The sequence below is a fragment of the Muscardinus avellanarius genome, assembly GCF_963383645.1.
Source record: "Muscardinus avellanarius genome assembly, chromosome: 5".
Lineage (NCBI taxonomy): Eukaryota > Metazoa > Chordata > Mammalia > Rodentia > Gliridae > Muscardinus > Muscardinus avellanarius.
The window spans coordinates 25,443,501-25,456,993 of NC_137790.1; positions in this window are offsets into that span (position 1 = coordinate 25,443,501).

Here is a 13,493-nt window from a genome sequence, read left to right on the forward strand (position 1 = left end):
TGAGATTCTTCATTTCAGTCTGTTAAGTACTGTAATCACAAGTGTAATTACACTACCACATCCAGCAAAGTTTAGCTCATATGACTTCATTTGTGGTGATATTTTGAGTCTCTGCTTGGGTGTCTTTAAAAACAGGCTTTGTTTCTACTGCTTTTAAATGACCCATAATATTTACCATATTAACATAGTGATCCAGGTTTCACTTATAGCATTTATGAAAGCACATAAATTTGAATTTCGGTCTAGGTTTATGATAGACTGAAGTTTCTGGCATCATAGGGCTTATTATATCTTTTTGGTATCGTTTTTCGTAGATCATTTTTAATCAAGTCTGAGCAGATATGTTTCTCAACCCTCTGTACTCACTAGTAAAGTAACACATACAGCCACTCTTTATTGTGTCATATTTAGTCCTGGTTTTTATACAAGAGTCTTATTTGTAACCCACCATCTCCCAAAGGCCAAGGTGTTAGCTCTTGACATACAGATCCTAAAACCAAGCATCCGTGTTCCTTATAAATCGGTAGCAGTTAAAGCTTCATTTGCTTACTATTCTGGTTTTCAAGTTTCTTTTTCTTATTAGTCCCTGAATAATATCTTCTTTACTTTTAAATACTGGGTTTATAAGTGGCTAGGTAGATAGTTTTCATTACTCGATGTAGTTATGTCCTATAAAGTTACCATGAATGCTGAATTAGCAAATACTGAATTATTGGTCTTAGGGGAAATAAACCATTAGTATATCGTAAAATCCCAGACAGCATTTTAACCAATGATCAGTATGCAACCTTATTTTGGGGGTGTTTTAGCTTGAAGACACCTTCTTTAAAATACATTGCTGATTCATTAACACTAAATTGGCAGCCAATGCCATTATTAGTCATGCCTGAACAAACAAATCTAACACATATAGCTTCCCCTTGAGGAACATCACAGCCAGCTTTCAGTTAGAAACATGGATGGCACTTCAGCTTTGTTCTCAGAGATCACCTTTAATAGTGACATCACCAGCAACACTAAATAGATGCAAAAAGGAACTTCTTTTACAAAACAAAAAGAATACAATTACTTTGCTTGACATCCACAGAGAATATGCACATGGACAAAATTTAAGTTTTCATTCTACAAATGTTAATGTCCAAATCATCAGAAATCCATGGGCAAGTGTTGTTCAGCAAGTATAAGTGAATCTTTGCAAGACAGAAAATTTTTAAATGTGGAATTCAAAATACTAAGATTAAATAAAAATAAATAAATACAGGTAGGTAATAAAAATAATGAGTGACATTTCAAATTAGGTACAATGTCAGTGTCTAAAATAAGTCTTTTAAAATTTTTTAAAAATAGTTTTAAAAAAGATATTACAAACTCACAGGTTAATATTAGAGTAAATTTATAGTATTTATTTGGAAGAATGTTTTGGCTATATATGAGGACTTATTTTGTTTGTGTCTGTGTATAGAACTGGGAATTGAATCCACCTCTGAGCTGTCCCAGTTCTTTCTATTTTTTCATTTTGAAATTTGATTGAGATAAATTACCACACAAGAATTAAAATTATCTTTAAAAATATATGAGTCTTATTTCAATATCTAATTATTTTATTATATGTCTGTATATTTATTATAATTTTAAGTTTTAAAAATGTGCTCACAGATATAAAGTATTAGAGTTTAAGGTCAGTAATATTTTTTAAATAAAATGTGTAAGTTTTGATGAAAATAATTTTGAAAAGAGCAAGTTTATTTTAGGAAAAACAATTGGGAGGGTATTCCTTTGAATGTCTCAGAGTACTTTTACATATATCATGTTTAAAATTTCCTTAGTTTCATTTATATTTAAAAAAACAACTAAAAATTTCTACAGAAGAAAAAAGAACTATAAGTCAAACATCAAGCAGAGTAATTAGCATATGTGAATAGTTCAAAATTACTTAACAGAAATTATGATTTTAAGAACTAATTTAATGAGATGTTTTACTTTGCTAAAAACGTAATTACCATAATTTCCATTCAAATGTAAATTCCAGAGTTGATGCTTCCCTGTCCTTTCAATAGTCATTTCTTACACATAAAAATACTGCTGCTCTTTTCTGGGAATTATTTGATTTCAAAATGAACATATTAATTATTCTCAGTTTTAAATAAAATTAGTATTATTATCTCATATTAAAATGAAATCATCCCAAATCTCATTTCTATATATTGAGATTATTGATTTATTTTTAAAGACTATTTCTTCTTTGTTATATTCTGAAAGTAAATGACTTTGTTCAGAGACTAGGACCTTGTAGTTAGGATTTTCTGAGGACATTGGTCATTTTATAAATTTCTCTGTGACTTGGAACATTGCCAGTCATGCCTTGGCTGAAAAGTATTATAATTGAACCAAAGCCATTAGTAATATGCAGACAATATTTTATGTATACCATATATTTACTTAAATTTCCCAAGCCTTTCTTACTATTTCTTCTGCTTGCAAATTATTTATCTCTTAATATTAAATATATTTCAGGTAGAATAAAATACTGCAGAATTAACAGATTACTTTCAATGCTTTCTTTGATTTACCATATTATCTATTGTGTAGCATAAATTTTCTGTCGTTGATTATCCTAAACCTTCTATGTGGTTTAAAAGTTTCTCCCGGGGTTATTAAAAACAATCTCAGTGAACTTTTTATGTCACTTTTGATAATATTAACAATTCCTGAATAGTCTTGCTGTCTGCAACACTGGACAGTCACACAGCTTTGCCGAAGACAAATTGTTACATGTAATTTGAAGGTCAGGGAAAGTGATACGATAGTTGCCCAAAAGTGCTTACTATCCCCTTATCCTTAATCAACTTGTCTTCCAGTGAAAACTTTAAGGAGCTTAAAGGAATCAATATTAAAGATATGGAGGCTAACTGTGTTTTGGGGAGAGGCATATCACTGTTACATTTACATGAAGCTGAATTGTCTTGGGATGAAGCCAGCTGGAGAAGAAAATAAATCGATTACATGTTACATTCGTGCATTTTACTTCTAAAATAAAATGGGTAGATTTTTAATTTTTTCTTCAATAACAAGAAATAACATAAAAAAACCCTAGAATCCTGTGAATATCTGATGATAACTTTTTTCTCCTTCAAGAATGTCATTTTTAAAAATTTTATCTTTTTTAAATTGAGGGGTGTGTGTGTGTGTGTGTGTGTGTCTGGTGACTTAACCCCACGGCATTTTATTTCCAAGCTACACTCTCAGCCCTAATTTATTTTTATTTGGAAAACATGATCTCCTTAGGTTGACCAGAGACTCGCTACTTGCTGAGGCTATCCTCGAACCTGAAATCTTCCTGTCTCAGCCTCCCAAATACTGAAATTACAAACATGAACCACCACACCTTGCTCTTAATTGAGATTATACACCAATATTTATTAATTGACATGACTCTTGGAATAATAATTTTAAACACTAAAATAATTTTCATGGATTTAAAATAAACTAATTTAAAAAAGCTCAGTATTTCACTGTATCTTATGTGCAATATATTTAAGACTTAATATGTATTTGCTTATTTAAAGATATAGGATTTGTTGCAATATACTCTGTCTAATGAGAGAGAAATACATTTTATTTCTAAATAAGGAAGTCAGAGGAAAGAACTAATGTGAGATCTATAATGGAGGGAAAGTGAAAATGAAGTATAGGATAGTAGCAATAAAGAGGGTATGTTGAGCCGCCATTACACAATAGTGTCAGCCAGGCGTGGTGGTACACGCTTGTAGTCCCAGCATTCAGGAGGCTGAGACTAGAGGATCGCGGTTCGTGGACAGCCTTAGCTATCTAGCGAGGCCCTCTGCCACTTAGTGAGATCCTGTTTCAAAAAATAAAGAATAAAAAATAGGGCAGGGGGTGTAGCTCAGAGGTCAAATGCCTCTGGGTTCCATCCCCAGACCTGCAAAACAAAATAAAACAAAACAAAAACATAGTGTTAAATAATTGTTCTTCCTATTTTGGATCCAACATATTTTGTTCTTATTTATTTATTTATTTTGTTATTTTGTTATTTTATTATTGGATATTAAACTCAAGGGCATTCTTCCTCCGAGTCACCCCTCCAGCCCTTATTTTTATTTTGAAATAATAAAAGACAAGTTGCTAAGTTGCTGAGGATTACCTAAAACCTTCAAACCTCCTGTCTCAGGCTCCCAGTTCAATACTGGGATTATAAGGATTCAACACTATGTCTGGCTTACTACTGTTCTTAATTAATCTATCTCACCTCAATCTTTGTCCTGCTGTACTAGTTATTAAGAGATTTGGCTGGTGAACATTTTGTTTATGAGTTGTATACTCACGATTCTATCTTATTTAATTCACCTTTCCTACAGCATTCATCCAGAAAACAGTGGAACTTGAGTGATTCACTTGTCGGTACAGTATTGTCTTCTGAAAGTGCCTATTGAATTTCTGACATAACTAATAGAAAAGCTCTCTCTAATCATGTAATATGAGCACAAAATGAAGTAGAATAGTATCTGAAATAGTTTTCCATTACTTAAAATTATTTTCTATTGCAACTTCCCATGCCGTACTATTAAACATTATTTTCAACACTTAGCTTCTATTGTTAAACCTGACCACTTACAGTTTCTTCAGAGCTGTCCTGCCTACCCTTTATGAACTTTTATAATTGAAATATATTGAATGAAAATGTTAATGCCATAGCAAGTCATGAGGCTTTTGCATGCAAAGTCCTCTACCACTCTCAGAACACTATACCTGACATTCCTATTCACTGTGTGTTATTAAATATAATTGGAATATGTGTTGCTCACTCAGATAAAAGTTACTAACCTTCAAGAATTTTTCGAGGGAAAATAATAGATAAAATAAAATGAATATCTATATTTATACCGTAATGATAGTAGTTCTGTTTCTCTTTTATGTAAACTTTTAGAAGACAATTGTACATTTGGTTGGCAATTATAAAAAAAGATAATCGTGTTGAATTTTATTCTGTGCTTATTAAAGAGGGTTTTGTTGAAGAAATAAATTATTAGTTTGTTGGCAGAAGTGAGAAAGGCATAAAAAGCATATACACTTTTTAGCAATGAAGTCTTGCAAAAGAAAGAATATTTGCAGATTCCAAAAAGTAAGTGATATTTCTGAAAGAGAGCTTGGGAAGAAAAGGAACATTGAAAATTATCTGTGTGACCAAGATTTGATTAGCATATTTGCTTCTATTTCCAAATTAAGATCACATGTAGCCTTGAGTTAACTGTCATTCGAATGAGATACTATGAGAAATAAGGTTTCAGAAATAAATCGGGCTTGATCCATATAGCTAATACAAACTGTAAGTGCATTATAGACACATGGAACTGAACAGCAGCAAAAAGAACCAGGAACCTACTAATAATCCAGGAAAGCACATGTTCAAATTTATGCAAACTTAAACTGCAAATGTTTTATATCTTTGAATCTTAGAAGAATTCTTATGCTCCTCAAAACTCATTGAAGATGCAGCCAGATGGAAATTTTTAAAAAAGCACAATCATCCAATGAAAAGAAGCCATTATGTTTCTATTAAACCTGTAGCAAGAAGAGGGTCCATGAGGACTGCTCTGCAGGGAGCAAGAAGTTTAAAGACATTACAAGTTAGATAGAAAAAGGTCAGATATAGTTAGTTCTATTTGTAGAATTTCCAACTATCAAAGTCTTGGCAAATGTGAGGATTGCAAATTGTATTAGACATGGAATAGGATTCAGTAACTGCAAGAGTAGGGTCACAGTTTCAGGAGATATTAGTTGGTCAATTTGAGTTTAACAAGAGAAATGAGGAGAAACAGATGATAGAATCATTAGAACATTGTCAGTACTTCAGCCTGTTTTGTAAAGCATATTGTATTATCAGAACAGTAGACTATAGTCAATTGAAAAATTTCCATCTCCACACCAACTATCTCACCTAAAGAAAAAGTCTGTTTCGGCGCATGTATGCATTGAGAAATACACTGAAGCAATGTATTTCTTCGGAAGAACTGGCCCATGGAAACCTCCCACCAGCAAATCTCCTAGTTCTTTATTTCTGACTTGATGTAGTTGAATGCAGGGTTCTAAAAATTCAGAAGTCAAAGACAGTAAAACCAAAAATTAAAAGATCTGACTGTTGAAATTACTACTTCAAGAACGATTTCCTGTTTGTGCAGAATCCTACTTTTATTTCATTTGAAACACAACAACAACAACAACAACAACAACAACAACAACAAACACTAAGCTTTGCTTGAATTAAACCATTGAGGTTTGAAAGAGTTTGTGCTTTATACCATTTGCATGGTTGCCCAACATCCATACTATGGTCTATGCAGGCCATCTTAACTCCCATTGTTTAATTCATTTATCTCTACTTTTTAATAATTTATTGATGCATTGTACTTATACATCTTAATGGAGCACAAGATGGTAGAGGCATGCACATCACTCATTTTGCCCTTATCCAAATCTCACCCCATTACCCTCCCTTCTCCCTCCGCTTCATGTTTGGCTTAGTGATTGACCTCAATATATTTTTGAATATACATCATGTACATCAGGGAATTCCCCAGTTTCCTCCTCCCATCCCCCTCAGTTAAGTTTATTTGCTCATCTTTGATTTCTCCTTCCTTATATAGGGTTTCTCTTATGACCCTTTTCCTACCTAGCTTCTGCATATTAGAAAGAGCATCTAATTTCTTAAGTTTTGTGACTGACTAATCTCACTTAGCATAATGTTCTTCAGTTCCATCCATTTCCCAGTAAACGATATAATTTTTCTCTTTCTTATGACTGATTAAAATCCCACTGCATACATATTCCATAGGTTTGTGATCTATTCATCTGTTAATAAACATCTTGGCTGGTTCCATAGTTTGGCAATTACATAGGCACAGGTAAAAAACTTTCTCAACAAGACCACAAAGACATGAGAAACTAAAAGGTGGATCAGCATTTGGGACTGCATGAAACTTAAGAGCTTCTGTACAGCAAAGAAAACCATCAAGAACCTCAACAGAGAGCAGACAGTATGGGAGAACATTTTTGCCAACTACTCCTCTGATAGAGGACTAATATCTAGAATATACAGATAACTCAAGAAATTCATAGCTAAGAAAACAAATAAACCAATAAAAATGAACAAGTGAATTGAATGTACACTTGAGAAAAGAATAAATTAAAATGAACAATAAATGTATGAACAGATGCTTAACATCATTAGCAATCAGAGAGATGCAAATCAAAACTACCCTGAGATTTCACCTAACTCCAACTAGAATGACATTATTAAAAACCCAAACAACAACAAATGCTGGTGAGGATGGGGAAAACTGGGAAATCTGATACTTGTTAGTGCGATTACAAATTAGTGTAACCACTTTGAAAAACAGTTAACAGGATCCTCAGAATAATGGGAATGAACCTACCATGTGATCCAACAATACCACTTCCTAGGTATCTACCTAAAAGAATAGGAAACAAACTACCCAACTAATGCATGTGTATCTGTGTTTATAGGCACACAATTCACAATTGTAATTTACTTCTTCTGATCCTGCTTCTCTGTTGCTTGACAATTTTCACCTTGGATAAATGCTATAATATATTGTCTTGGGCAGAGAAAGAGGGGACACAACTGTAGGGGACAGGACTTCCCTCATCAAGAAGAATAATGAGTCCTACGATAAATGTAATACTTATCCTGCTTTTCTAAGTTTATATGTTGACACCAAATAATCAATATGATACTAATAATCAATTAGGAGGTACATCTTTGGGAAGGTATTTGATTATGAGGCCAAAGCCCTTTTGAATAGAATAATAACCCTGTATAAAAGAACCAGCAGAATACTTTCCTTAATCCCAGTAGAATTGTCTCTCCTGGAAGGGGAGCACTGTCCCTCTCAAAGTTGCAAAAAATTCCATTGCATTTTTATGAGGGGTCCACTTGAGTCACTTGGGTACCCCTAAACTAATCTCTGAAGCAAAAGAATACAAAATAACAAGCCACTTATGGGCACACAACCATTCTGAGAGCTATATTCTTTCAGAAAGTAGCAATTTTCAGAATAAACTGTGATACTTTCATTTAACATGGAACAATGAATGACAGATATTCAAATTCTCATTTTTTCACTGAAAGTATATTTTTCATAAAATACAAAAATCAAAGTTACTTATGCATTCCCCTCATCATGAAATAGAATGCATTATATTTTTACAAATGGGATACCTGGGTAGAGCCAGATTTTATGCTAATTTTTAGGTTCTATGAAAAGTATGAAGAGGTTCTTATAGTTTGAAAGTGAAAATGTCCCTCAAAGGTACATGTGGTATAGAAAACTTGGTTTCTAAGGGGTAGCATTGGAGCTGCTATAGATCTTTAAGAGTTTGGGCCTATTGAGATATCTTTCCACTATTGGAGTCATGCTCTCAAAATGGATTGCAGGACTCTGGTCTCTCATCATCTCTCCCTGCTTCCTGGCCCAAGATGTTAGCCACGACCCCAACCCTATGTGTATTTCCATCATGGTATGCCACCCTCACCAGAAACTCAACACCATGGAATTAAATATTTGACTTCACCCTTTACAATCATAAGCTAAAATAAACCTCATTACTTCATGAGTAACCTGTTAGTTATTATACTATAAGAATGCAAAACTGAATAATATAAATGCTCATAAGACATAGTTCTAAATATTAAAAATTAATATTTCAACCAAACTGTTGAAAATATATGTTCTACTACCTTGAAATATTATATCAGAGAATAAAAAATATATTTAAAGAAATAAGTTTTAGATTACTAAAAGTAACAAACATGACTTACTTAATTTTACTGTATATATTGGCCAACTGTTAATGAGCCATCAATGTTCAAATAAACAGTAAATACCTTTGTAATTATATTGACTTTTGATTTTTTTGTAGTAAGGGGGATGGAACCCAGGGCATTCTACCTCCAAGCTACACTCTCAGCCCTATTTCTTTTTTTATTTTGAAACAGGGTCTCACTGGGTTGCAAAGGGCCTCACTAAATAGCTGAGACTATCTTGGAACTGTGATCATCCTGTCTCAGCCTCCCAAATGCTGGGATTACACACGTGTACCACCAAACCGGCTATTATATTGCATTTAACATGTTAAATTTGGGGGTTTTTGACTTTGACTAGAAAAAAGGAATAATTATACAACTAAATATTCATATAATTTCTGTTATATAAAGTAATGTATTTAAAATTACAAAATGAAGTTGGATCTTATTCATTATAAAAATTTGAATGTTTTATTAAAATAGAAACTGTAATAAGATGTTTTAAATAAAATAATTTTTAAAAATATCTAATTAATAATATAGGAAAAATTCTAATTACCATGTTTGAATATCAAAATATTTAATCAAATTTATATCAAGCTTAATTAATTAATTTGTATTACATAGTTTCTAAAAACAAACTGTTGAAAAACATTTAACATTTGTTTCTAGTTGTTGGTTGAAAAAATAGTATAAGCTTAGGTGTTATTTATAGAACCTCATATAAAACATTGAGTAGTACACATTTGAACGTACTGAAAATGTTCCTCACTGGCAGTGTGCAGTTCTGATAAATACTAGATTAATTCGTAAGTTTCCTTTTCTTGAACCAACTAAAGTATTTCAAAGACTTTTTTTGTGTATGTGGTACTGGGGGTTGAACCCAGAGGCATTCTACCCCGAGCTACACCTCCAGCCTTGTTTTTTACTCTTTATTTTGAAATAGGTTCTCACTAATTTGCAGAGGGCCTCACTTAAGTAGCTTAGGCTGGCCACAAACCAGTGATCTTCTTATCTCAGCCTCCCAAGTTCTGGAATTACAAGTGTGCACGACCACACATGGCTTCATGAGACTCTAAACTGAAATACATGCAAAATAGTACAAATTCTTAAAAATGTAACGTTTTAATTATACGTTAGAAGTAATTAACATTTTTCTAAATATTTTGGAATGAAATTTTTAGAAAAGTAACCCCCAAAGGTTCTTTTTAACAAAGACTATGTTTGCATTCTGAGCTTACCTTAGCCTTTATGCATTCTGAACTTGCCAAGGTAATTGTTTTAAACTCTCATTCAGTATTGCTTATATTAAGCTCTGTGATTCATGTCTTACTCGTATCAGTGTTTATAACAGATGCTTTTTGAAATGCCAATGTAGTTTTTAACGACAATCACTGAGTCAGAGTTTAAATCCAACATCTGGCACTATATGTCACCACCTGAGGTAAATAACACTCTCGGTGATGTACTTGTCTGGCCCAATAAAAGTGTTCATTTGAAACTGTCATTGGTAGATGCCATGATTTATCACAACACGTGCTTTGTCAAAATAATCCTACCAGCAACCATTCAATAGAATATTTAGACCAAGAATAATGCTGGCTTCTCCAATATTATCTTCTCTATTAACCAGGAACTGGAAGGAGAGACTAGGAAATAAGAAATTGTGTAATGAAATGCAGAATGCTAAAAGGATGGTAGTCATTTAGTGATGAAGAGAAATAAAATGGCACTCAAGTAAGACAGCCAATGGCTACTTCTGAACTTACTGCTCATTTTAACACAGACCAAATCACTAGAGTATACCTAACTAGCAGTATTATTAAGCCAGTTTTACTATCAATACTCCTGTGAAGCGTATATCTTTAAGATTTTATAAAACATAATTTCTAGAAACAATTGAAATAAGAGAATGACTACTCTGCAACATAATTAGTTGGTAATAATACATTCAAATGAAACAGTATATCAGGATAAATGAAATGCACTTAACTTTCAGGAACTAAATAGGTATAAAATAGTTTACTCATTAAAATTCATATAGGCATGTTTTTATATTTTCAAAAATGTAGTACATTTTAGGTAATAATACGTGACATAATATTTTTGTTGTGTCATAAATGAGTGAAAATACAAAAATATTTTACTAGATCAATATGTTATGTTACATGTTATTATAATTCACATAAGTTATAGGTTAACTTTTCATTTCACTTTTTTCTATTAAAGATATAACACTTATTTATTCATTTGATTGCCACATTATTTGTAGATAGCTTTCAATTTAAACCTAATTTGGAAACCAAGTTTTTTTCTTTGTTATATAATTCCTTGTATACATTTGGAAATAATCTGTAACACTATTGTGACTATGCTTCTAGGTCTGCCAAAGGAGGAAACATGGCAAATATGCAGGAAAAAATTTACTTGTATAAATATATTCTACTTACAAGAACTAATAGACAGAAATGTCACCTATGAGTATTGAATTTGCAAAAAATTATAGCACTAAATTCATAACATTGCCATTATGTACCTGTGACATTTTGAATGCATTAAAATGTATCTTTACTTCTGCATTGCATACTATTATAAATTCCAAATGAGCAAAAGGTTGATAGAATTCTATAAAAATACTAAGCAATAAACATACATATAAATTCCTATTAGAAGATAAAACCAAATATTCCTATTTCATCTATAGTGTGAAGACAGAATACAGATGATAGGTTTCCCTAAAACAACCTCTTCCTAGCTTTTTTACTTAACCATGCTTAATTATGACTGCTTGAATTTATTTTACTCATAGATTATATTATTATATTGTGAATGCGTGTGTTGGAAGTATGAATGACTATTAGCAATTGTGTACTAAAATCTACTTTATGGTACAAACATGAGTTATAAAGAGTGATGTTATCAGAGTTTGTTTTGATAATAAAATAACATTTTACTGCTTCCTGACTTCAGGTCCTCAAATTTAAATTATTTCATAGCTTTGATAAGCATTGTAGGAAAGACTTTTTTATTGGTGCATTATAATCTCACATCCATCATAATGTAAATCATGTTGACAATGGAATACATGCACAAAATACTTGGTATCCCTTCCTGCCTCTCCATTTTCCTCTCTTCCAATAACAAGTGCCCAAACTGAACATGATATATTCATAGGCATACATATAGTCGATGGTAGTATTTTCATTAATGAACCTCAGCCTTCCTCCTTCCCTACCCTTCTTCCCTGGCTACAATGAGGTTTCTCCTCCATTATCTGGAGACTCTCCGGTGTCTCAAATACACATATTAGAGAAAACATATGACCCTTCACTTTCTGTGTTTGGCTAATCTCGCTTAACATAAGGTTCTCCAGGTCCTTTCATGCTCTTGCAAATAATGTAATTTTGCAGAGTAGACTTCCAGTGTGTATATTTCCCATAATTTTGTAATCCATTAATCTGTTGATGGCCATGTAGACTGGTCCCATAGTTCAGCTATTGCGAATTAAATTGCCATGAACATGGGTATGCATCTATTACTGTAGGTCTCTGATGTCAACCCCTTTGGAAAGATATTCAGTAATAGTATACCTGGATCATATGGTATGGATCCATTCTCAGTTTTCTACGGAATCTCCATAATGATCTCTAAAGTGACTGAATGTGTTTACACACCCACCAACAGTGTAGAATTGTTCCTATTTCCCCAAATCCTTGCCAACAGTTAATGTTATTTGACTTCTTTATAATTGCTATTGTTGTTGGTTGGGATTAAACAGAATCTGAGTATAGTTTTGATTTGCATCTCCCTGATTGCTAATGATGTTGAACTTTTTTATGTATTAGCTATTTATATTTCTTCTTTTGTGAAGTGTCTATTCAATTCAGTTACCCATTTCTAAATGGGTTTTTTTTTTTAGTATAAAGTTTTTTTTTAAGTTCTTTTTATAGTCTGAATATTAGCTCTCTATCAGAAGGATAGCCCATAAAAATCTTCTCTTATTCTCTTGGCTTTCTCTTTAGACTCTTGACGATTTTCTTGGAGGAGCAGAAACTTTAGTTTGATGCCTTCCCACTTGTTAATTCTTGTTTTAATTTTCTAAATTTTAAAGGTATTGTTGAGGAAGTTTCTACTTGTGCCTATATGATGCAGTATTGAACCTATGCCTTCTGTTAGTAGCTTCACAGTATCTGGCACAATAGATCCATACTATGTTGATTCTTGTGCAGGGCGAGAGGTAAGGATTTAGTTGTGTGTGTGTGTGTGTGTGTGTGTGTGTGTGTGTGTGTATAGCCAGTTCTTCAGCACCACCTGTTGAAAATACTATCTTTTTCTTCAGCATATTTATTAAACAATCATTATTCATAAGAAGTTATTAAAGTGTATGGTCAACTTATCTATATGTTATACATATATATGTAGTTATATATTATATACATTATTGATTTTAGTAGTTATATTTTTGCATTTTGTGCTTTTATCACTACATTATGTTCTCATATCATAATGTAAATTATGTTGACAATGACATATTTCTGAAGTGTCAGAGAATCTCTTAAATATATTAAATAACTTTAAAGCCAGAAGTCTGTAAAAAAAAATACAAGAGTTGTCGACAACTTTTTTTGTGTGTGTGTGGTGGTACTGGGGT